General features: G+C 43.4%; 14 pseudogenes; all 14 read left to right on the forward strand.

Moving 5' to 3' along the window:
- Positions 1-1190: 1190 nt before the first annotated feature.
- LOC130351594 (U2 spliceosomal RNA) lies at positions 1191-1454 on the forward strand (annotated as a pseudogene).
- Positions 1455-2940: 1486 nt separating this feature from the next.
- Positions 2941-3204, forward strand: LOC130351595 (U2 spliceosomal RNA; annotated as a pseudogene).
- A 1480-nt stretch (positions 3205-4684) lies between these two features.
- On the forward strand, positions 4685-4948 carry LOC130351596 (U2 spliceosomal RNA; annotated as a pseudogene).
- Positions 4949-6428: 1480 nt separating this feature from the next.
- Positions 6429-6692, forward strand: LOC130351597 (U2 spliceosomal RNA; annotated as a pseudogene).
- Positions 6693-8172: 1480 nt separating this feature from the next.
- Positions 8173-8436, forward strand: LOC130351598 (U2 spliceosomal RNA; annotated as a pseudogene).
- A 1479-nt stretch (positions 8437-9915) lies between these two features.
- Positions 9916-10179, forward strand: LOC130351514 (U2 spliceosomal RNA; annotated as a pseudogene).
- Positions 10180-11659: 1480 nt separating this feature from the next.
- On the forward strand, positions 11660-11923 carry LOC130351515 (U2 spliceosomal RNA; annotated as a pseudogene).
- A 1477-nt stretch (positions 11924-13400) lies between these two features.
- On the forward strand, positions 13401-13664 carry LOC130351545 (U2 spliceosomal RNA; annotated as a pseudogene).
- Positions 13665-15145: 1481 nt separating this feature from the next.
- On the forward strand, positions 15146-15409 carry LOC130351516 (U2 spliceosomal RNA; annotated as a pseudogene).
- Positions 15410-16885: 1476 nt separating this feature from the next.
- Positions 16886-17149, forward strand: LOC130351548 (U2 spliceosomal RNA; annotated as a pseudogene).
- Positions 17150-18622: 1473 nt separating this feature from the next.
- Positions 18623-18886, forward strand: LOC130351517 (U2 spliceosomal RNA; annotated as a pseudogene).
- A 1480-nt stretch (positions 18887-20366) lies between these two features.
- Positions 20367-20630, forward strand: LOC130351518 (U2 spliceosomal RNA; annotated as a pseudogene).
- A 1473-nt stretch (positions 20631-22103) lies between these two features.
- Positions 22104-22367, forward strand: LOC130351519 (U2 spliceosomal RNA; annotated as a pseudogene).
- A 1476-nt stretch (positions 22368-23843) lies between these two features.
- On the forward strand, positions 23844-24107 carry LOC130351556 (U2 spliceosomal RNA; annotated as a pseudogene).
- The last annotated feature ends 35 nt before the right edge of the window (positions 24108-24142 follow it).

The following is a 24142-nucleotide window of genomic DNA, read 5'->3' on the forward strand; positions in this document are numbered from 1 at the left end:
AGGGTGTGTCATTGCTGTTGCTTGGCCATGCATTGGTTTCTGTGGTCAGTGAATGATAAAAACAAAATTTACCATCCATTGATGGATGGGAAATCCGCCATGAGGCATTTGTTTTTAGAAACTGCTGCTCACAACCAATGTTGCAATGGAGTGTCTCCATCTGCTGGTGGTATTGGAAAGGCATTAGTGCTATGACAGGGTCTGAAGAAGAAGAAGAAGAAGAAGAAGAAGAAGAAGACGGAAAAAAATATATATAAAAAGAAAAAGAGAGAGAGAGAGAGAGACTGACTTAGTGAGCGAGTGAGTGAGAGAGTGAGAGTGAGTGAGAGTGAATGAGTGAGTGAGTGATTGAGTGAGTGAGTGAGTGAGTGAGAACAAATGAGTTAAAGCAAGTGAGTGAGAGAGATCGAATGAATGAAAGTCTGAATGACAGAAAGAAAAAAGGATGAAGAAAGAAGCATGAAGAAAAAAAAATGTATATGGAGTTGCTGACATGAGTGCAATCTACAAAGCCGTTGAGGCTGATCCTCATGGGAGGATTATTGCACCAGGACCCTTAGCACTTTTAAAATGCCATTCAATGCCACGGGCTAGATGTAAACTGCAGATGACCATGTTGTGGTAGTTACCATGGATACCCAAGTGATGTGTGAGCTAACACATAGGCCCAACAGATTCCAAGAAGGCCAGAATCACCAGCGGCACCACCATCGATTGTCAGGTCACCCGGATTCAGCAAATACCAGAGTCCAAAATGATGCAGGTTTATACTGTTAATTTTCAGTTTATCGTTACAGTTGGTGTTATTCCATGTCGGAAGGGACGCAGCTACAGCCAGTGGGGTAACTAGAGACAGGCAGGCAGCTATGTGCAACAAAGGTAGGCGTGTTGTTTTCATATGCAGATCTGAAATATTGTCTTATATGCAAGAGGAGGAGTGATGGGGGTTCAGGCAAAAGCCAGGCTATGGATTGCATTGCTAAATGCTCCATCAGAGTGCAATGGTCGCCTGTCCTTTTTTTAAGTGATGATGTGGGTTTAGCCTGTGCTGTATGTATGTATGGGTGGCTGACTGCCACCCACCCAGAAAGTGTATGGGAGGCTGGTTGGCTGCCAGCCTTCCTTCCATTCCTATGAGTAATGTGAGTGCTCATGAAGGGGACATGGTTGGGTCCACCCCTTTCCCGGTTATCCCCTCTAGGCCTTTTGGCTTAGATCAAGTGTAAAAAAAGAAAGGATCTTGCGACAGATCGCATCCTGAGGCACGTTTTTTTTTGTGTGAATACTTGCACTTGGGTGACTTGTGAGCACATACTGATACATACGTTCCCTATCTGGGGACCATAAATTAAATGGATTTTTGAGAAAGGGAGCTGATTTGGAAGCTTGCTTCTGTCGCCCTATGCATTGACCCGATGTGGCAGTATCTTCGGGTAGTGAACAGTGCACCACCCCATTCCAGTGTTAAACAAGAAAGATTCTCATTTAATCCTCCGTGGGTGAGAATTTGAGTTTGAGAATTGGAGACCAAAATGATGAGTTGCACTGACTGGTTTATGAACGTCTATTCATTTAGCGTTTTAATGACCATGTTTGCACACTGATTGGTGTAAAAAAATAAAATAAAACTAAATAATAATAATCTAGCACACCTGTGCAGGTTTGACATGACATGACAGGTAGCTGTCTTGTGGGTGGTGCTGAATCCTGTTAAATGACATGAGGGTCTCATGCCTATACACAAGGGTGTGTCATTGCTGTTGCTTGACCATGCATTGGTTTCTGTGGTCAGTGAATGATAAAAACAAAATTTACCATCTATTGATGGATGGGAAATCCGCCATGAGGCATTTGTTTTTAGAAACTGCTGCTCACAACCAATGTTGCAATGGAGTGTCTCCATCTGCTGGTGGTATTGGAAAGGCATTAGTGCTATGACAGGGTCTGAAGAAGAAGAAGAAGAAGAAGAAGAAGAAGAAGAAGACGGAAAAAAATATATATAAAAAGAAAAAGAGAGAGAGAGAGAGAGACTGACTTAGTGAGCGAGTGAGTGAGAGAGTGAGAGTGAGTGAGAGTGAATGAGTGAGTGAGTGATTGAGTGAGTGAGTGAGTGAGTGAGTGAGAACAAATGAGTTAAAGCAAGTGAGTGAGAGAGATCGAATGAATGAAAGTCTGAATGACAGAAAGAAAAAAGGATGAAGAAAGAAGCATGAAGAAAAAAAAATGTATATGGAGTTGCTGACATGAGTGCAATCTACAAAGCCGTTGAGGCTGATCCTCATGGGAGGATTATTGCACCAGGACCCTTAGCACTTTTAAAATGCCATTCAATGCCACGGGCTAGATGTAAACTGCAGATGACCATGTTGTGGTAGTTACCATGGATACCCAAGTGATGTGTGAGCTAACACATAGGCCCAACAGATTCCAAGAAGGCCAGAATCACCAGCGGCACCACCATCGATTGTCAGGTCACCCGGATTCAGCAAATACCAGAGTCCAAAATGATGCAGGTTTATACTGTTAATTTTCAGTTTATCGTTACAGTTGGTGTTATTCCATGTCGGAAGGGACGCAGCTACAGCCAGTGGGGTAACTAGAGACAGGCAGGCAGCTATGTGCAACAAAGGTAGGCGTGTTGTTTTCATATGCAGATCTGAAATATTGTCTTATATGCAAGAGGAGGAGTGATGGGGGTTCAGGCAAAAGCCAGGCTATGGATTGCATTGCTAAATGCTCCATCAGAGTGCAATGGTCGCCTGTCCTTTTTTTAAGTGATGATGTGGGTTTAGCCTGTGCTGTATGTATGTATGGGTGGCTGACTGCCACCCACCCAGAAAGTGTATGGGAGGCTGGTTGGCTGCCAGCCTTCCTTCCATTCCTATGAGTAATGTGAGTGCTCATGAAGGGGACATGGTTGGGTCCACCCCTTTCCCGGTTATCCCCTCTAGGCCTTTTGGCTTAGATCAAGTGTAAAAAAAGAAAGGATCTTGCGACAGATCGCATCCTGAGGCACGTTTTTTTTTGTGTGAATACTTGCACTTGGGTGACTTGTGAGCACATACTGATACATACGTTCCCTATCTGGGGACCATAAATTAAATGGATTTTTGAGAAAGGGAGCTGATTTGGAAGCTTGCTTCTGTCGCCCTATGCATTGACCCGATGTGGCAGTATCTTCGGGTAGTGAACAGTGCACCACCCCATTCCAGTGTTAAACAAGAAAGATTCTCATTTAATCCTCCGTGGGTGAGAATTTGAGTTTGAGAATTGGAGACCAAAATGATGAGTTGCACTGACTGGTTTATGAACGTCTATTCATTTAGCGTTTTAATGACCATGTTTGCACACTGATTGGTGTAAAAAAATAAAATAAAACTAAATAATAATAATCTAGCACACCTGTGCAGGTTTGACATGACATGACAGGTAGCTGTCTTGTGGGTGGTGCTGAATCCTGTTAAATGACATGAGGGTCTCATGCCTATACACAAGGGTGTGTCATTGCTGTTGCTTGACCATGCATTGGTTTCTGTGGTCAGTGAATGATAAAAACAAAATTTACCATCCATTGATGGATGGGAAATCCGCCATGAGGCATTTGTTTTTAGAAACTGCTGCTCACAACCAATGTTGCAATGGAGTGTCTCCATCTGCTGGTGGTATTGGAAAGGCATTAGTGCTATGACAGGGTCTGAAGAAGAAGAAGAAGAAGAAGAAGAAGAAGACGGAAAAAAATATATATAAAAAGAAAAAGAGAGAGAGAGAGAGAGACTGACTTAGTGAGCGAGTGAGTGAGAGAGTGAGAGTGAGTGAGAGTGAATGAGTGAGTGAGTGATTGAGTGAGTGAGTGAGTGAGTGAGTGAGAACAAATGAGTTAAAGCAAGTGAGTGAGAGAGATCGAATGAATGAAAGTCTGAATGACAGAAAGAAAAAAGGATGAAGAAAGAAGCATGAAGAAAAAAAAATGTATATGGAGTTGCTGACATGAGTGCAATCTACAAAGCCGTTGAGGCTGATCCTCATGGGAGGATTATTGCACCAGGACCCTTAGCACTTTTAAAATGCCATTCAATGCCACGGGCTAGATGTAAACTGCAGATGACCATGTTGTGGTAGTTACCATGGATACCCAAGTGATGTGTGAGCTAACACATAGGCCCAACAGATTCCAAGAAGGCCAGAATCACCAGCGGCACCACCATCGATTGTCAGGTCACCCGGATTCAGCAAATACCAGAGTCCAAAATGATGCAGGTTTATACTGTTAATTTTCAGTTTATCGTTACAGTTGGTGTTATTCCATGTCGGAAGGGACGCAGCTACAGCCAGTGGGGTAACTAGAGACAGGCAGGCAGCTATGTGCAACAAAGGTAGGCGTGTTGTTTTCATATGCAGATCTGAAATATTGTCTTATATGCAAGAGGAGGAGTGATGGGGGTTCAGGCAAAAGCCAGGCTATGGATTGCATTGCTAAATGCTCCATCAGAGTGCAATGGTCGCCTGTCCTTTTTTTAAGTGATGATGTGGGTTTAGCCTGTGCTGTATGTATGTATGGGTGGCTGACTGCCACCCACCCAGAAAGTGTATGGGAGGCTGGTTGGCTGCCAGCCTTCCTTCCATTCCTATGAGTAATGTGAGTGCTCATGAAGGGGACATGGTTGGGTCCACCCCTTTCCCGGTTATCCCCTCTAGGCCTTTTGGCTTAGATCAAGTGTAAAAAAAGAAAGGATCTTGCGACAGATCGCATCCTGAGGCACGTTTTTTTTTGTGTGAATACTTGCACTTGGGTGACTTGTGAGCACATACTGATACATACGTTCCCTATCTGGGGACCATAAATTAAATGGATTTTTGAGAAAGGGAGCTGATTTGGAAGCTTGCTTCTGTCGCCCTATGCATTGACCCGATGTGGCAGTATCTTCGGGTAGTGAACAGTGCACCACCCCATTCCAGTGTTAAACAAGAAAGATTCTCATTTAATCCTCCGTGGGTGAGAATTTGAGTTTGAGAATTGGAGACCAAAATGATGAGTTGCACTGACTGGTTTATGAACGTCTATTCATTTAGCGTTTTAATGACCATGTTTGCACACTGATTGGTGTAAAAAAATAAAATAAAACTAAATAATAATAATCTAGCACACCTGTGCAGGTTTGACATGACATGACAGGTAGCTGTCTTGTGGGTGGTGCTGAATCCTGTTAAATGACATGAGGGTCTCATGCCTATACACAAGGGTGTGTCTTTGCTGTTGCTTGACCATGCATTGGTTTCTGTGGTCAGTGAATGATAAAAACAAAATTTACCATCCATTGATGGATGGGAAATCCGCCATGAGGCATTTGTTTTTAGAAACTGCTGCTCACAACCAATGTTGCAATGGAGTGTCTCCATCTGCTGGTGGTATTGGAAAGGCATTAGTGCTATGACAGGGTCTGAAGAAGAAGAAGAAGAAGAAGAAGAAGAAGACGGAAAAAAATATATATAAAAAGAAAAAGAGAGAGAGAGAGAGAGACTGACTTAGTGAGCGAGTGAGTGAGAGAGTGAGAGTGAGTGAGAGTGAATGAGTGAGTGAGTGATTGAGTGAGTGAGTGAGTGAGTGAGTGAGAACAAATGAGTTAAAGCAAGTGAGTGAGAGAGATCGAATGAATGAAAGTCTGAATGACAGAAAGAAAAAAGGATGAAGAAAGAAGCATGAAGAAAAAAAAATGTATATGGAGTTGCTGACATGAGTGCAATCTACAAAGCCGTTGAGGCTGATCCTCATGGGAGGATTATTGCACCAGGACCCTTAGCACTTTTAAAATGCCATTCAATGCCACGGGCTAGATGTAAACTGCAGATGACCATGTTGTGGTAGTTACCATGGATACCCAAGTGATGTGTGAGCTAACACATAGGCCCAACAGATTCCAAGAAGGCCAGAATCACCAGCGGCACCACCATCGATTGTCAGGTCACCCGGATTCAGCAAATACCAGAGTCCAAAATGATGCAGGTTTATACTGTTAATTTTCAGTTTATCGTTACAGTTGGTGTTATTCCATGTCGGAAGGGACGCAGCTACAGCCAGTGGGGTAACTAGAGACAGGCAGGCAGCTATGTGCAACAAAGGTAGGCGTGTTGTTTTCATATGCAGATCTGAAATATTGTCTTATATGCAAGAGGAGGAGTGATGGGGGTTCAGGCAAAAGCCAGGCTATGGATTGCATTGCTAAATGCTCCATCAGAGTGCAATGGTCGCCTGTCCTTTTTTTAAGTGATGATGTGGGTTTAGCCTGTGCTGTATGTATGTATGGGTGGCTGACTGCCACCCACCCAGAAAGTGTATGGGAGGCTGGTTGGCTGCCAGCCTTCCTTCCATTCCTATGAGTAATGTGAGTGCTCATGAAGGGGACATGGTTGGGTCCACCCCTTTCCCGGTTATCCCCTCTAGGCCTTTTGGCTTAGATCAAGTGTAAAAAAAGAAAGGATCTTGCGACAGATCGCATCCTGAGGCACGTTTTTTTTTGTGTGAATACTTGCACTTGGGTGACTTGTGAGCACATACTGATACATACGTTCCCTATCTGGGGACCATAAATTAAATGGATTTTTGAGAAAGGGAGCTGATTTGGAAGCTTGCTTCTGTCGCCCTATGCATTGACCCGATGTGGCAGTATCTTCGGGTAGTGAACAGTGCACCACCCCATTCCAGTGTTAAACAAGAAAGATTCTCATTTAATCCTCCGTGGGTGAGAATTTGAGTTTGAGAATTGGAGACCAAAATGATGAGTTGCACTGACTGGTTTATGAACGTCTATTCATTTAGCGTTTTAATGACCATGTTTGCACACTGATTGGTGTAAAAAAATAAAATAAAACTAAATAATAATAATCTAGCACACCTGTGCAGGTTTGACATGACATGACAGGTAGCTGTCTTGTGGGTGGTGCTGAATCCTGTTAAATGACATGAGGGTCTCATGCCTATACACAAGGGTGTGTCATTGCTGTTGCTTGACCATGCATTGGTTTCTGTGGTCAGTGAATGATAAAAACAAAATTTACCATCCATTGATGGATGGGAAATCCGCCATGAGGCATTTGTTTTTAGAAACTGCTGCTCACAACCAATGTTGCAATGGAGTGTCTCCATCTGCTGGTGGTATTGGAAAGGCATTAGTGCTATGACAGGGTCTGAAGAAGAAGAAGAAGAAGAAGAAGAAGAAGACGGAAAAAAATATATATAAAAAGAAAAAGAGAGAGAGAGAGAGAGACTGACTTAGTGAGCGAGTGAGTGAGAGAGTGAGAGTGAGTGAGAGTGAATGAGTGAGTGAGTGATTGAGTGAGTGAGTGAGTGAGTGAGTGAGAACAAATGAGTTAAAGCAAGTGAGTGAGAGAGATCGAATGAATGAAAGTCTGAATGACAGAAAGAAAAAAGGATGAAGAAAGAAGCATGAAGAAAAAAAAATGTATATGGAGTTGCTGACATGAGTGCAATCTACAAAGCCGTTGAGGCTGATCCTCATGGGAGGATTATTGCACCAGGACCCTTAGCACTTTTAAAATGCCATTCAATGCCACGGGCTAGATGTAAACTGCAGATGACCATGTTGTGGTAGTTACCATGGATACCCAAGTGATGTGTGAGCTAACACATAGGCCCAACAGATTCCAAGAAGGCCAGAATCACCAGCGGCACCACCATCGATTGTCAGGTCACCCGGATTCAGCAAATACCAGAGTCCAAAATGATGCAGGTTTATACTGTTAATTTTCAGTTTATCGTTACAGTTGGTGTTATTCCATGTCGGAAGGGACGCAGCTACAGCCAGTGGGGTAACTAGAGACAGGCAGGCAGCTATGTGCAACAAAGGTAGGCGTGTTGTTTTCATATGCAGATCTGAAATATTGTCTTATATGCAAGAGGAGGAGTGATGGGGGTTCAGGCAAAAGCCAGGCTATGGATTGCATTGCTAAATGCTCCATCAGAGTGCAATGGTCGCCTGTCCTTTTTTTAAGTGATGATGTGGGTTTAGCCTGTGCTGTATGTATGTATGGGTGGCTGACTGCCACCCACCCAGAAAGTGTATGGGAGGCTGGTTGGCTGCCAGCCTTCCTTCCATTCCTATGAGTAATGTGAGTGCTCATGAAGGGGACATGGTTGGGTCCACCCCTTTCCCGGTTATCCCCTCTAGGCCTTTTGGCTTAGATCAAGTGTAAAAAAAGAAAGGATCTTGCGACAGATCGCATCCTGAGGCACGTTTTTTTTTGTGTGAATACTTGCACTTGGGTGACTTGTGAGCACATACTGATACATACGTTCCCTATCTGGGGACCATAAATTAAATGGATTTTTGAGAAAGGGAGCTGATTTGGAAGCTTGCTTCTGTCGCCCTATGCATTGACCCGATGTGGCAGTATCTTCGGGTAGTGAACAGTGCACCACCCCATTCCAGTGTTAAACAAGAAAGATTCTCATTTAATCCTCCGTGGGTGAGAATTTGAGTTTGAGAATTGGAGACCAAAATGATGAGTTGCACTGACTGGTTTATGAACGTCTATTCATTTAGCGTTTTAATGACCATGTTTGCACACTGATTGGTGTAAAAAAATAAAATAAAACTAAATAATAATAATCTAGCACACCTGTGCAGGTTTGACATGACATGACAGGTAGCTGTCTTGTGGGTGGTGCTGAATCCTGTTAAATGACATGAGGGTCTCATGCCTATACACAAGGGTGTGTCATTGCTGTTGCTTGACCATGCATTGGTTTCTGTGGTCAGTGAATGATAAAAACAAAATTTACCATCCATTGATGGATGGGAAATCCGCCATGAGGCATTTGTTTTTAGAAACTGCTGCTCACAACCAATGTTGCAATGGAGTGTCTCCATCTGCTGGTGGTATTGGAAAGGCATTAGTGCTATGACAGGGTCTGAAGAAGAAGAAGAAGAAGAAGAAGAAGAAGAAGACGGAAAAAAATATATATAAAAAGAAAAAGAGAGAGAGAGAGAGAGACTGACTTAGTGAGCGAGTGAGTGAGAGAGTGAGAGTGAGTGAGAGTGAATGAGTGAGTGAGTGATTGAGTGAGTGAGTGAGTGAGTGAGAACAAATGAGTTAAAGCAAGTGAGTGAGAGAGATCGAATGAATGAAAGTCTGAATGACAGAAAGAAAAAAGGATGAAGAAAGAAGCATGAAGAAAAAAAAATGTATATGGAGTTGCTGACATGAGTGCAATCTACAAAGCCGTTAAGGCTGATCCTCATGGGAGGATTATTGCACCAGGACCCTTAGCACTTTTAAAATGCCATTCAATGCCACGGGCTAGATGTAAACTGCAGATGACCATGTTGTGGTAGTTACCATGGATACCCAAGTGATGTGTGAGCTAACACATAGGCCCAACAGATTCCAAGAAGGCCAGAATCACCAGCGGCACCACCATCGATTGTCAGGTCACCCGGATTCAGCAAATACCAGAGTCCAAAATGATGCAGGTTTATACTGTTAATTTTCAGTTTATCGTTACAGTTGGTGTTATTCCATGTCGGAAGGGACGCAGCTACAGCCAGTGGGGTAACTAGAGACAGGCAGGCAGCTATGTGCAACAAAGGTAGGCGTGTTGTTTTCATATGCAGATCTGAAATATTGTCTTATATGCAAGAGGAGGAGTGATGGGGGTTCAGGCAAAAGCCAGGCTATGGATTGCATTGCTAAATGCTCCATCAGAGTGCAATGGTCGCCTGTCCTTTTTTTAAGTGATGATGTGGGTTTAGCCTGTGCTGTATGTATGTATGGGTGGCTGACTGCCACCCACCCAGAAAGTGTATGGGAGGCTGGTTGGCTGCCAGCCTTCCTTCCATTCCTATGAGTAATGTGAGTGCTCATGAAGGGGACATGGTTGGGTCCACCCCTTTCCCGGTTATCCCCTCTAGGCCTTTTGGCTTAGATCAAGTGTAAAAAAAGAAAGGCTCTTGCGACAGATCGCATCCTGAGGCACGTTTTTTTTTGTGTGAATACTTGCACTTGGGTGACTTGTGAGCACATACTGATACATACGTTCCCTATCTGGGGACCATAAATTAAATGGATTTTTGAGAAAGGGAGCTGATTTGGAAGCTTGCTTCTGTCGCCCTATGCATTGACCCGATGTGGCAGTATCTTCGGGTAGTGAACAGTGCACCACCCCATTCCAGTGTTAAACAAGAAAGATTCTCATTTAATCCTCCGTGGGTGAGAATTTGAGTTTGAGAATTGGAGACCAAAATGATGAGTTGCACTGACTGGTTTATGAACGTCTATTCATTTAGCGTTTTAATGACCATGTTTGCACACTGATTGGTGTAAAAAAATAAAATAAAACTAAATAATAATAATCTAGCACACCTGTGCAGGTTTGACATGACATGACAGGTAGCTGTCTTGTGGGTGGTGCTGAATCCTGTTAAATGACATGAGGGTCTCATGCCTATACACAAGGGTGTGTCATTGCTGTTGCTTGACCATGCATTGGTTTCTGTGGTCAGTGAATGATAAAAACAAAATTTACCATCCATTGATGGATGGGAAATCCGCCATGAGGCATTTGTTTTTAGAAACTGCTGCTCACAACCAATGTTGCAATGGAGTGTCTCCATCTGCTGGTGGTATTGGAAAGGCATTAGTGCTATGACAGGGTCTGAAGAAGAAGAAGAAGAAGAAGAAGAAGAAGACGGAAAAAAATATATATAAAAAGAAAAAGAGAGAGAGAGAGAGAGACTGACTTAGTGAGCGAGTGAGTGAGAGAGTGAGAGTGAGTGAGAGTGAATGAGTGAGTGAGTGATTGAGTGAGTGAGTGAGTGAGTGAGTGAGAACAAATGAGTTAAAGCAAGTGAGTGAGAGAGATCGAATGAATGAAAGTCTGAATGACAGAAAGAAAAAAGGATGAAGAAAGAAGCATGAAGAAAAAAAAATGTATATGGAGTTGCTGACATGAGTGCAATCTACAAAGCCGTTGAGGCTGATCCTCATGGGAGGATTATTGCACCAGGACCCTTAGCACTTTTAAAATGCCATTCAATGCCACGGGCTAGATGTAAACTGCAGATGACCATGTTGTGGTAGTTACCATGGATACCCAAGTGATGTGTGAGCTAACACATAGGCCCAACAGATTCCAAGAAGGCCAGAATCACCAGCGGCACCACCATCGATTGTCAGGTCACCCGGATTCAGCAAATACCAGAGTCCAAAATGATGTAGGTTTATACTGTTAATTTTCAGTTTATCGTTACAGTTGGTGTTATTCCATGTCGGAAGGGACGCAGCTACAGCCAGTGGGGTAACTAGAGACAGGCAGGCAGCTATGTGCAACAAAGGTAGGCGTGTTGTTTTCATATGCAGATCTGAAATATTGTCTTATATGCAAGAGGAGGAGTGATGGGGGTTCAGGCAAAAGCCAGGCTATGGATTGCATTGCTAAATGCTCCATCAGAGTGCAATGGTCGCCTGTCCTTTTTTTAAGTGATGATGTGGGTTTAGCCTGTGCTGTATGTATGTATGGGTGGCTGACTGCCACCCACCCAGAAAGTGTATGGGAGGCTGGTTGGCTGCCAGCCTTCCTTCCATTCCTATGAGTAATGTGAGTGCTCATGAAGGGGACATGGTTGGGTCCACCCCTTTCCCGGTTATCCCCTCTAGGCCTTTTGGCTTAGATCAAGTGTAAAAAAAGAAAGGATCTTGCGACAGATCGCATCCTGAGGCACGTTTTTTTTTGTGTGAATACTTGCACTTGGGTGACTTGTGAGCACATACTGATACATACGTTCCCTATCTGGGGACCATAAATTAAATGGATTTTTGAGAAAGGGAGCTGATTTGGAAGCTTGCTTCTGTCGCCCTATGCATTGACCCGATGTGGCAGTATCTTCGGGTAGTGAACAGTGCACCACCCCATTCCAGTGTTAAACAAGAAAGATTCTCATTTAATCCTCCGTGGGTGAGAATTTGAGTTTGAGAATTGGAGACCAAAATGATGAGTTGCACTGACTGGTTTATGAACGTCTATTCATTTAGCGTTTTAATGACCATGTTTGCACACTGATTGGTGTAAAAAAATAAAATAAAACTAAATAATAATAATCTAGCACACCTGTGCAGGTTTGACATGACATGACAGGTAGCTGTCTTGTGGGTGGTGCTGAATCCTGTTAAATGACATGAGGGTCTCATGCCTATACACAAGGGTGTGTCATTGCTGTTGCTTGACCATGCATTGGTTTCTGTGGTCAGTGAATGATAAAAACAAAATTTACCATCCATTGATGGATGGGAAATCCGCCATGAGGCATTTGTTTTTAGAAACTGCTGCTCACAACCAATGTTGCAATGGAGTGTCTCCATCTGCTGGTGGTATTGGAAAGGCATTAGTGCTATGACAGGGTCTGAAGAAGAAGAAGAAGAAGAAGAAGAAGACGGAAAAAAATATATATAAAAAGAAAAAGAGAGAGAGAGAGAGAGACTGACTTAGTGAGCGAGTGAGTGAGAGAGTGAGAGTGAGTGAGAGTGAATGAGTGAGTGAGTGATTGAGTGAGTGAGTGAGTGAGTGAGTGAGAACAAATGAGTTAAAGCAAGTGAGTGAGAGAGATCGAATGAATGAAAGTCTGAATGACAGAAAGAAAAAAGGATGAAGAAAGAAGCATGAAGAAAAAAAAATGTATATGGAGTTGCTGACATGAGTGCAATCTACAAAGCCGTTGAGGCTGATCCTCATGGGAGGATTATTGCACCAGGACCCTTAGCACTTTTAAAATGCCATTCAATGCCACGGGCTAGATGTAAACTGCAGATGACCATGTTGTGGTAGTTACCATGGATACCCAAGTGATGTGTGAGCTAACACATAGGCCCAACAGATTCCAAGAAGGCCAGAATCACCAGCGGCACCACCATCGATTGTCAGGTCACCCGGATTCAGCAAATACCAGAGTCCAAAATGATGCAGGTTTATACTGTTAATTTTCAGTTTATCGTTACAGTTGGTGTTATTCCATGTCGGAAGGGACGCAGCTACAGCCAGTGGGGTAACTAGAGACAGGCAGGCAGCTATGTGCAACAAAGGTAGGCGTGTTGTTTTCATATGCAGATCTGAAATATTGTCTTATATGCAAGAGGAGGAGTGATGGGGGTTCAGGCAAAAGCCAGGCTATGGATTGCATTGCTAAATGCTCCATCAGAGTGCAATGGTCGCCTGTCCTTTTTTTAAGTGATGATGTGGGTTTAGCCTGTGCTGTATGTATGTATGGGTGGCTGACTGCCACCCACCCAGAAAGTGTATGGGAGGCTGGTTGGCTGCCAGCCTTCCTTCCATTCCTATGAGTAATGTGAGTGCTCATGAAGGGGACATGGTTGGGTCCACCCCTTTCCCGGTTATCCCCTCTAGGCCTTTTGGCTTAGATCAAGTGTAAAAAAAGAAAGGATCTTGCGACAGATCGCATCCTGAGGCACGTTTTTTTTTGTGTGAATACTTGCACTTGGGTGACTTGTGAGCACATACTGATACATACGTTCCCTAGCTGGGGACCATAAATTAAATGGATTTTTGAGAAAGGGAGCTGATTTGGAAGCTTGCTTCTGTCGCCCTATGCATTGACCCGATGTGGCAGTATCTTCGGGTAGTGAACAGTGCACCACCCCATTCCAGTGTTAAACAAGAAAGATTCTCATGTAATCCTCCGTGGGTGAGAATTTGAGTTTGAGAATTGGAGACCAAAATGATGAGTTGCACTGACTGGTTTATGAACGTCTATTCATTTAGCGTTTTAATGACCATGTTTGCACACTGATTGGTGTAAAAAAATAAAATAAAACTAAATAATAATAATCTAGCACACCTGTGCAGGTTTGACATGACATGACAGGTAGCTGTCTTGTGGGTGGTGCTGAATCCTGTTAAATGACATGAGGGTCTCATGCCTATACACAAGGGTGTGTCATTGCTGTTGCTTGACCATGCATTGGTTTCTGTGGTCAGTGAATGATAAAAACAAAATTTACCATCCATTGATGGATGGGAAATCCGCCATGAGGCATTTGTTTTTAGAAACTGCTGCTCACAACCAATGTTGCAATGGAGTGTCTCCATCTGCTGGTGGTATTGGAAAGGCATTAGTGCTATGACAGGGTCTGAAGAAGAAGAAGAAGAAGAAGAAGAAGAAGAAGACGGAAAAAAATATATATAAAAAGAAAAAGAGAGAGAGAGAGAGAGAGACTGACTTAGTGAGCGAGTGAGTGAGAGAGTGAGAGTGAGTGAGAGTGAATGAGTGAGTGAGTGATTGAGTGAGTGAGTGAGTGAGTGAGAACAAATGAGTTAAAGCAAGTGAGTGAGAGAGATCGAATGAATGAAAGTCTGAATGACAGAAAGAAAAAAGGATGAAGAAAGAAGCATGAAGAAAAAAAAATGTATATGGAGTTGCTGACATGAGTGCAATCTACAAAGCCGTTGAGGCTGATCCTTATGGGAGGATTATTGCACCAGGACCCTTAGCACTTTTAAAATGCCATTCAATGCCACGGGCTAGATGTAAACTGCAGATGACCATGTTGTGGTAGTTACCATGGATACCCAAGTGATGTGTGAGCTAACACATAGGCCCAACAGATTCCAAGAAGGCCAGAATCACCAGCGGCACCACCATCGATTGTCAGGTCACCCGGATTCAGCAAATACCAGAGTCCAAAATGATGCAGGTTTATACTGTTAATTTTCAGTTTATCGTTACAGTTGGTGTTATTCCATGTCGGAAGGGACGCAGCTACAGCCAGTGGGGTAACTAGAGACAGGCAGGCAGCTATGTGCAACAAAGGTAGGCGTGTTGTTTTCATATGCAGATCTGAAATATTGTCTTATATGCAAGAGGAGGAGTGATGGGGGTTCAGGCAAAAGCCAGGCTATGGATTGCATTGCTAAATGCTCCATCAGAGTGCAATGGTCGCCTGTCCTTTTTTTAAGTGATGATGTGGGTTTAGCCTGTGCTGTATGTATGTATGGGTGGCTGACTGCCACCCACCCAGAAAGTGTATGGGAGGCTGGTTGGCTGCCAGCCTTCCTTCCATTCCTATGAGTAATGTGAGTGCTCATGAAGGGGACATGGTTGGGTCCACCCCTTTCCCGGTTATCCCCTCTAGGCCTTTTGGCTTAGATCAAGTGTAAAAAAAGAAAGGATCTTGCGACAGATCGCATCCTGAGGCACGTTTTTTTTTGTGTGAATACTTGCACTTGGGTGACTTGTGAGCACATACTGATACATACGTTCCCTATCTGGGGACCATAAATTAAATGGATTTTTGAGAAAGGGAGCTGATTTGGAAGCTTGCTTCTGTCGCCCTATGCATTGACCCGATGTGGCAGTATCTTCGGGTAGTGAACAGTGCACCACCCCATTCCAGTGTTAAACAAGAAAGATTCTCATTTAATCCTCCGTGGGTGAGAATTTGAGTTTGAGAATTGGAGACCAAAATGATGAGTTGCACTGACTGGTTTATGAACGTCTATTCATTTAGCGTTTTAATGACCATGTTTGCACACTGATTGGTGTAAAAAAATAAAATAAAACTAAATAATAATAATCTAGCACACCTGTGCAGGTTTGACATGACATGACAGGTAGCTGTCTTGTGGGTGGTGCTGAATCCTGTTAAATGACATGAGGGTCTCATGCCTATACACAAGGGTGTGTCATTGCTGTTGCTTGACCATGCATTGGTTTCTGTGGTCAGTGAATGATAAAAACAAAATTTACCATCCATTGATGGATGGGAAATCCGCCATGAGGCATTTGTTTTTAGAAACTGCTGCTCACAACCAATGTTGCAATGGAGTGTCTCCATCTGCTGGTGGTATTGGAAAGGCATTAGTGCTATGACAGGGTCTGAAGAAGAAGAAGAAGAAGAAGAAGAAGAAGACGGAAAAAAATATATATAAAAAGAAAAAGAGAGAGAGAGAGAGAGACTGACTTAGTGAGCGAGTGAGTGAGAGAGTGAGAGTGAGTGAGAGTGAATGAGTGAGTGAGTGATTGAGTGAGTGAGTGAGTGAGTGAGAACAAATGAGTTAAAGCAAGTGAGTGAGAGAGATCGAATGAATGAAAGTCTGAATGACAGAAAGAAAAAAGGATGAAGAAAGAAGCATGAAGAAAAAAAAATGTATATGGAGTTGCTGACATGAGTGCAATCTACAAAGCCGTTGAGGCTGATCCTCATGGGAGGATTATTGCACCAGGACCCTTAGCACTTTTAAAATGCCATTCAATGCCACGGGCTAGATGTAAACTGCAGATGACCATGTTGTGGTAGTTACCATGGATACCCAAGTGATGTGTGAGCTAACACATAGGCCCAACAGATTCCAAGAAGGCCAGAATCACCAGCGGCACCACCATCGATTGTCAGGTCACCCGGATTCAGCAAATACCAGAGTCCAAAATGATGCAGGTTTATACTGTTAATTTTCAGTTTATCGTTACAGTTGGTGTTATTCCATGTCGGAAGGGACGCAGCTACAGCCAGTGGGGTAACTAGAGACAGGCAGGCAGCTATGTGCAACAAAGGTAGGCGTGTTGTTTTCATATGCAGATCTGAAATATTGTCTTATATGCAAGAGGAGGAGTGATGGGGGTTCAGGCAAAAGCCAGGCTATGGATTGCATTGCTAAATGCTCCATCAGAGTGCAATGGTCGCCTGTCCTTTTTTTAAGTGATGATGTGGGTTTAGCCTGTGCTGTATGTATGTATGGGTGGCTGACTGCCACCCACCCAGAAAGTGTATGGGAGGCTGGTTGGCTGCCAGCCTTCCTTCCATTCCTATGAGTAATGTGAGTGCTCATGAAGGGGACATGGTTGGGTCCACCCCTTTCCCGGTTATCCCCTCTAGGCCTTTTGGCTTAGATCAAGTGTAAAAAAAGAAAGGATCTTGCGACAGATCGCATCCTGAGGCACGTTTTTTTTTGTGTGAATACTTGCACTTGGGTGACTTGTGAGCACATACTGATACATACGTTCCCTATCTGGGGACCATAAATTAAATGGATTTTTGAGAAAGGGAGCTGATTTGGAAGCTTGCTTCTGTCGCCCTATGCATTGACCCAATGTGGCAGTATCTTCGGGTAGTGAACAGTGCACCACCCCATTCCAGTGTTAAACAAGAAAGATTCTCATTTAATCCTCCGTGGGTGAGAATTTGAGTTTGAGAATTGGAGACCAAAATGATGAGTTGCACTGACTGGTTTATGAACGTCTATTCATTTAGCGTTTTAATGACCATGTTTGCACACTGATTGGTGTAAAAAAATAAAATAAAACTAAATAATAATAATCTAGCACACCTGTGCAGGTTTGACATGACATGACAGGTAGCTGTCTTGTGGGTGGTGCTGAATCCTGTTAAATGACATGAGGGTCTCATGCCTATACACAAGGGTGTGTCATTGCTGTTGCTTGACCATGCATTGGTTTCTGTGGTCAGTGAATGATAAAAACAAAATTTACCATCCATTGATGGATGGGAAATCCGCCATGAGGCATTTGTTTTTAGAAACTGCTGCTCACAACCAATGTTGCAATGGAGTGTCTCCATCTGCTGGTGGTATTGGAAAGGCATTAGTGCTATGACAGGGTCTGAAGAAGAAGAAGAAGAAGAAGAAGAAGACGGAAAAAAATATATATAAAAAGAAAAAGAGAGAGAGAGAGAGAGACTGACTTAGTGAGCGAGTGAGTGAGAGAGTGAGAGTGAGTGAGAGTGAATGAGTGAGTGAGTGATTGAGTGAGTGAGTGAGTGAGTGAGAACAAATGAGTTAAAGCAAGTGAGTGAGAGAGATCGAATGAATGAAAGTCTGAATGACAGAAAGAAAAAAGGATGAAGAAAGAAGCATGAAGAAAAAAAAATGTATATGGAGTTGCTGACATGAGTGCAATCTACAAAGCCGTTAAGGCTGATCCTCATGGGAGGATTATTGCACCAGGACCCTTAGCACTTTTAAAATGCCATTCAATGCCACGGGCTAGATGTAAACTGCAGATGACCATGTTGTGGTAGTTACCATGGATACCCAAGTGATGTGTGAGCTAACACATAGGCCCAACAGATTCCAAGAAGGCCAGAATCACCAGCGGCACCACCATCGATTGTCAGGTCACCCGGATTCAGCAAATACCAGAGTCCAAAATGATGCAGGTTTATACTGTTAATTTTCAGTTTATCGTTACAGTTGGTGTTATTCCATGTCGGAAGGGACGCAGCTACAGCCAGTGGGGTAACTAGAGACAGGCAGGCAGCTATGTGCAACAAAGGTAGGCGTGTTGTTTTCATATGCAGATCTGAAATATTGTCTTATATGCAAGAGGAGGAGTGATGGGGGTTCAGGCAAAAGCCAGGCTATGGATTGCATTGCTAAATGCTCCATCAGAGTGCAATGGTCGCCTGTCCTTTTTTTAAGTGATGATGTGGGTTTAGCCTGTGCTGTATGTATGTATGGGTGGCTGACTGCCACCCACCCAGAAAGTGTATGGGAGGCTGGTTGGCTGCCAGCCTTCCTTCCATTCCTATGAGTAATGTGAGTGCTCATGAAGGGGACATGGTTGGGTCCACCCCTTTCCCGGTTATCCCCTCTAGGCCTTTTGGCTTAGATCAAGTGTAAAAAAAGAAAGGATCTTGCGACAGATCGCATCCTGAGGCACGTTTTTTTTTGTGTGAATACTTGCACTTGGGTGACTTGTGAGCACATACTGATACATACGTTCCCTATCTGGGGACCATAAATTAAATGGATTTTTGAGAAAGGGAGCTGATTTGGAAGCTTGCTTCTGTCGCCCTATGCATTGACCCGATGTGGCAGTATCTTCGGGTAGTGAACAGTGCACCACCCCATTCCAGTGTTAAACAAGAAAGATTCTCATTTAATCCTCCGTGGGTGAGAATTTGAGTTTGAGAATTGGAGACCAAAATGATGAGTTGCACTGACTGGTTTATGAACGTCTATTCATTTAGCGTTTTAATGACCATGTTTGCACACTGATTGGTGTAAAAAAATAAAATAAAACTAAATAATAATAATCTAGCACACCTGTGCAGGTTTGACATGACATGACAGGTAGCTGTCTTGTGGGTGGTGCTGAATCCTGTTAAATGACATGAGGGTCTCATGCCTATACACAAGGGTGTGTCATTGCTGTTGCTTGACCATGCATTGGTTTCTGTGGTCAGTGAATGATAAAAACAAAATTTACCATCCATTGATGGATGGGAAATCCGCCATGAGGCATTTGTTTTTAGAAACTGCTGCTCACAACCAATGTTGCAATGGAGTGTCTCCATCTGCTGGTGGTATTGGAAAGGCATTAGTGCTATGACAGGGTCTGAAGAAGAAGAAGAAGAAGAAGAAGAAGAAGACGGAAAAAAATATATATAAAAAGAAAAAGAGAGAGAGAGAGAGAGACTGACTTAGTGAGCGAGTGAGTGAGAGAGTGAGAGTGAGTGAGAGTGAATGAGTGAGTGAGTGATTGAGTGAGTGAGTGAGTGAGTGAGTGAGAACAAATGAGTTAAAGCAAGTGAGTGAGAGAGATCGAATGAATGAAAGTCTGAATGACAGAAAGAAAAAAGGATGAAGAAAGAAGCATGAAGAAAAAAAAATGTATATGGAGTTGCTGACATGAGTGCAATCTACAAAGCCGTTGAGGCTGATCCTCATGGGAGGATTATTGCACCAGGACCCTTAGCACTTTTAAAATGCCATTCAATGCCACGGGCTAGATGTAAACTGCAGATGACCATGTTGTGGTAGTTACCATGGATACCCAAGTGATGTGTGAGCTAACACATAGGCCCAACAGATTCCAAGAAGGCCAGAATCACCAGCGGCACCACCATCGATTGTCAGGTCACCCGGATTCAGCAAATACCAGAGTCCAAAATGATGCAGGTTTATACTGTTAATTTTCAGTTTATCGTTACAGTTGGTGTTATTCCATGTCGGAAGGGACGCAGCTACAGCCAGTGGGGTAACTAGAGACAGGCAGGCAGCTATGTGCAACAAAGGTAGGCGTGTTGTTTTCATATGCAGATCTGAAATATTGTCTTATATGCAAGAGGAGGAGTGATGGGGGTTCAGGCAAAAGCCAGGCTATGGATTGCATTGCTAAATGCTCCATCAGAGTGCAATGGTCGCCTGTCCTTTTTTTAAGTGATGATGTGGGTTTAGCCTGTGCTGTATGTATGTATGGGTGGCTGACTGCCACCCACCCAGAAAGTGTATGGGAGGCTGGTTGGCTGCCAGCCTTCCTTCCATTCCTATGAGTAATGTGAGTGCTCATGAAGGGGACATGGTTGGGTCCACCCCTTTCCCGGTTATCCCCTCTAGGCCTTTTGGCTTAGATCAAGTGTAAAAAAAGAAAGGATCTTGCGACAGATCGCATCCTGAGGCACGTTTTTTTTTGTGTGAATACTTGCACTTGGGTGACTTGTGAGCACATACTGATACATACGTTCCCTATCTGGGGACCATAAATTAAATGGATTTTTGAGAAAGGGAGCTGATTTGGAAGCTTGCTTCTGTCGCCCTATGCATTGACCCGATGTGGCAGTATCTTCGGGTAGTGAACAGTGCACCACCCCATTCCAGTGTTAAACAAGAAAGATTCTCATTTAATCCTCCGTGGGTGAGAATTTGAGTTTGAGAATTGGAGACCAAAATGATGAGTTGCACTGACTGGTTTATGAACGTCTATTCATTTAGCGTTTTAATGACCATGTTTGCACACTGATTGGTGTAAAAAAATAAAATAAAACTAAATAATAATAATCTAGCACACCTGTGCAGGTTTGACATGACATGACAGGTAGCTGTCTTGTGGGTGGTGCTGAATCCTGTTAAATGACATGAGGGTCTCATGCCTATACACAAGGGTGTGTCATTGCTGTTGCTTGACCATGCATTGGTTTCTGTGGTCAGTGAATGATAAAAACAAAATTTACCATCCATTGATGGATGGGAAATCCGCCATGAGGCATTTGTTTTTAGAAACTGCTGCTCACAACCAATGTTGCAATGGAGTGTCTCCATCTGCTGGTGGTATTGGAAAGGCATTAGTGCTATGACAGGGTCTGAAGAAGAAGAAGAAGAAGAAGAAGAAGACGGAAAAAAATATATATAAAAAGAAAAAGAGAGAGAGAGAGAGAGACTGACTTAGTGAGCGAGTGAGTGAGAGAGTGAGAGTGAGTGAGAGTGAATGAGTGAGTGAGTGATTGAGTGAGTGAGTGAGTGAGTGAGAACAAATGAGTTAAAGCAAGTGAGTGAGAGAGATCGAATGAATGAAAGTCTGAATGACAGAAAGAAAAAAGGATGAAGAAAGAAGCATGAAGAAAAAAAAATGTATATGGAGTTGCTGACATGAGTGCAATCTACAAAGCCGTTGAGGCTGATCCTCATGGGAGGATTATTGCACCAGGACCCTTAGCACTTTTAAAATGCCATTCAATGCCACGGGCTAGATGTAAACTGCAGATGACCATGTTGTGGTAGTTACCATGGATACCCAAGTGATGTGTGAGCTAACACATAGGCCCAACAGATTCCAAGAAGGCCAGAATCACCAGCGGCACCACCATCGATTGTCAGGTCACCCGGATTCAGCAAATACCAGAGTCCAAAATGATGCAGGTTTATACTGTTAATTTTCAGTTTATCGTTACAGTTGGTGTTATTCCATGTCGGAAGGGACGCAGCTACAGCCAGTGGGGTAACTAGAGACAGGCAGGCAGCTATGTGCAACAAAGGTAGGCATGTTGTTTTCATATGCAGATCTGAAATATTGTCTTATATGCAAGAGGAGGAGTGATGGGGGTTCAGGCAAAAGCCAGGCTATGGATTGCATTGCTAAATGCTCCATCAGAGTGCAATGGTCGCCTGTCCTTTTTTTAAGTGATGATGTGGGTTTAGCCTGTGCTGTATGTATGTATGGGTGGCTGACTGCCACCCACCCAGAAAGTGTATGGGAGGCTGGTTGGCTGCCAGCCTTCCTTCCATTCCTATGAGTAATGTGAGTGCTCATGAAGGGGACATGGTTGGGTCCACCCCTTTCCCGGTTATCCCCTCTAGGCCTTTTGGCTTAGATCAAGTGTAAAAAAAGAAAGGATCTTGCGACAGATCGCATCCTGAGGCACGTTTTTTTTTGTGTGAATACTTGCACTTGGGTGACTTGTGAGCACATACTGATACATACGTTCCCTATCTGGGGACCATAAATTAAATGGATTTTTGAGAAAGGGAGCTGATTTGGAAGCTTGCTTCTGTCGCCCTATGCATTGACCCGATGTGGCAGTATCTTCGGGTAGTGAACAGTGCACCACCCCATTCCAGTGTTAAACAAGAAAGATTCTCATTTAATCCTCCTTGGGTGAGAATTTGAGTTTGAGAATTGGAGACCAAAATGATGAGTTGCACTGACTGGTTTATGAACGTCTATTCATTTAGCGTTTTAATGACCATGTTTGCACACTGATTGGTGTAAAAAAATAAAATAAAACTAAATAATAATAATCTAGCACACCTGTGCAGGTTTGACATGACATGACAGGTAGCTGTCTTGTGGGTGGTGCTGAATCCTGTTAAATGACATGAGGGTCTCATGCCTATACACAAGGGTGTGTCATTGCTGTTGCTTGACCATGCATTGGTTTCTGTGGTCAGTGAATGATAAAAACAAAATTTACCATCCATTGATGGATGGGAAATCCGCCATGAGGCATTTGTTTTTAGAAACTGCTGCTCACAACCAATGTTGCAATGGAGTGTCTCCATCTGCTGGTGGTATTGGAAAGGCATTAGTGCTATGACAGGGTCTGAAGAAGAAGAAGAAGAAGAAGAAGAAGAAGACGGAAAAAAATATATATAAAAAGAAAAAGAGAGAGAGAGAGAGAGACTGACTTAGTGAGCGAGTGAGTGAGAGAGTGAGAGTGAGTGAGAGTGAATGAGTGAGTGAGTGATTGAGTGAGTGAGTGAGTGAGTGAGTGAGAACAAATGAGTTAAAGCAAGTGAGTGAGAGAGATCGAATGAATGAAAGTCTGAATGACAGAAAGAAAAAAGGATGAAGAAAGAAGCATGAAGAAAAAAAAATGTATATGGAGTTGCTGACATGAGTGCAATCTACAAAGCCGTTGAGGCTGATCCTCATGGGAGGATTATTGCACCAGGACCCTTAGCACTTTTAAAATGCCAATGCCACGGGCTAGATGTAAACTGCAGATGACCATGTTGTGGTAGTTACCATGGATACCCAAGTGATGTGTGAGCTAACACATAGGCCCAACAGATTCCAAGAAGGCCAGAATCACCAGCGGCACCACCATCGATTGTCAGGTCACCCGGATTCAGCAAATACCAGAGTCCAAAATGATGCAGGTTTATACTGTTAATTTTCAGTTTATCGTTACAGTTGGTGTTATTCCATGTCGGAAGGGACGCAGCTACAGCCAGTGGGGTAACTAGAGACAGGCAGGCAGCTATGTGCAACAAAGGTAGGCGTGTTGTTTTCATATGCAGATCTGAAATATTGTCTTATATGCAAGAGGAGGAGTGATGGGGGTTCAGGCAAAAGCCAGGCTATGGATTGCATTGCTAAATGCTCCATCAGAGTGCAATGGTCGCCTGTCCTTTTTTTAAGTGATGATGTGGGTTTAGCCTGTGCTGTATGTATGTATGGGTGGCTGACTGCCACCCACCCAGAAAGTGTATGGGAGGCTGGTTGGCTGCCAGCCTTCCTTCCATTCCTATGAGTAATGTGAGTGCTCATGAAGGGGACATGGTTGGGTCCACCCCTTTCCCGGTTATCCCCTCTAGGCCTTTTGGCTTAGATCAAGTGTAAAAAAAGAAAGGATCTTGCGACAGATTGCATCCTGAGGCACGTTTTTTTTTGTGTGAATACTTGCACTTGGGTGACTTGTGAGCACATACTGATACATACGTTCCCTATCTGGGGACCATAAATTAAATGGATTTTTGAGAAAGGGAGCTGATTTGGAAGCTTGCTTCTGTCGCCCTATGCATTGACCCGATGTGGCAGTATCTTCGGGTAGTGAACAGTGCACCACCCCATTCCAGTGTTAAACAAGAAAGATTCTCATTTAA

The sequence above is a fragment of the Hyla sarda genome, unplaced genomic scaffold, assembly GCF_029499605.1.
Source record: "Hyla sarda isolate aHylSar1 unplaced genomic scaffold, aHylSar1.hap1 scaffold_988, whole genome shotgun sequence".
NCBI lineage: Eukaryota > Metazoa > Chordata > Amphibia > Anura > Hylidae > Hyla > Hyla sarda.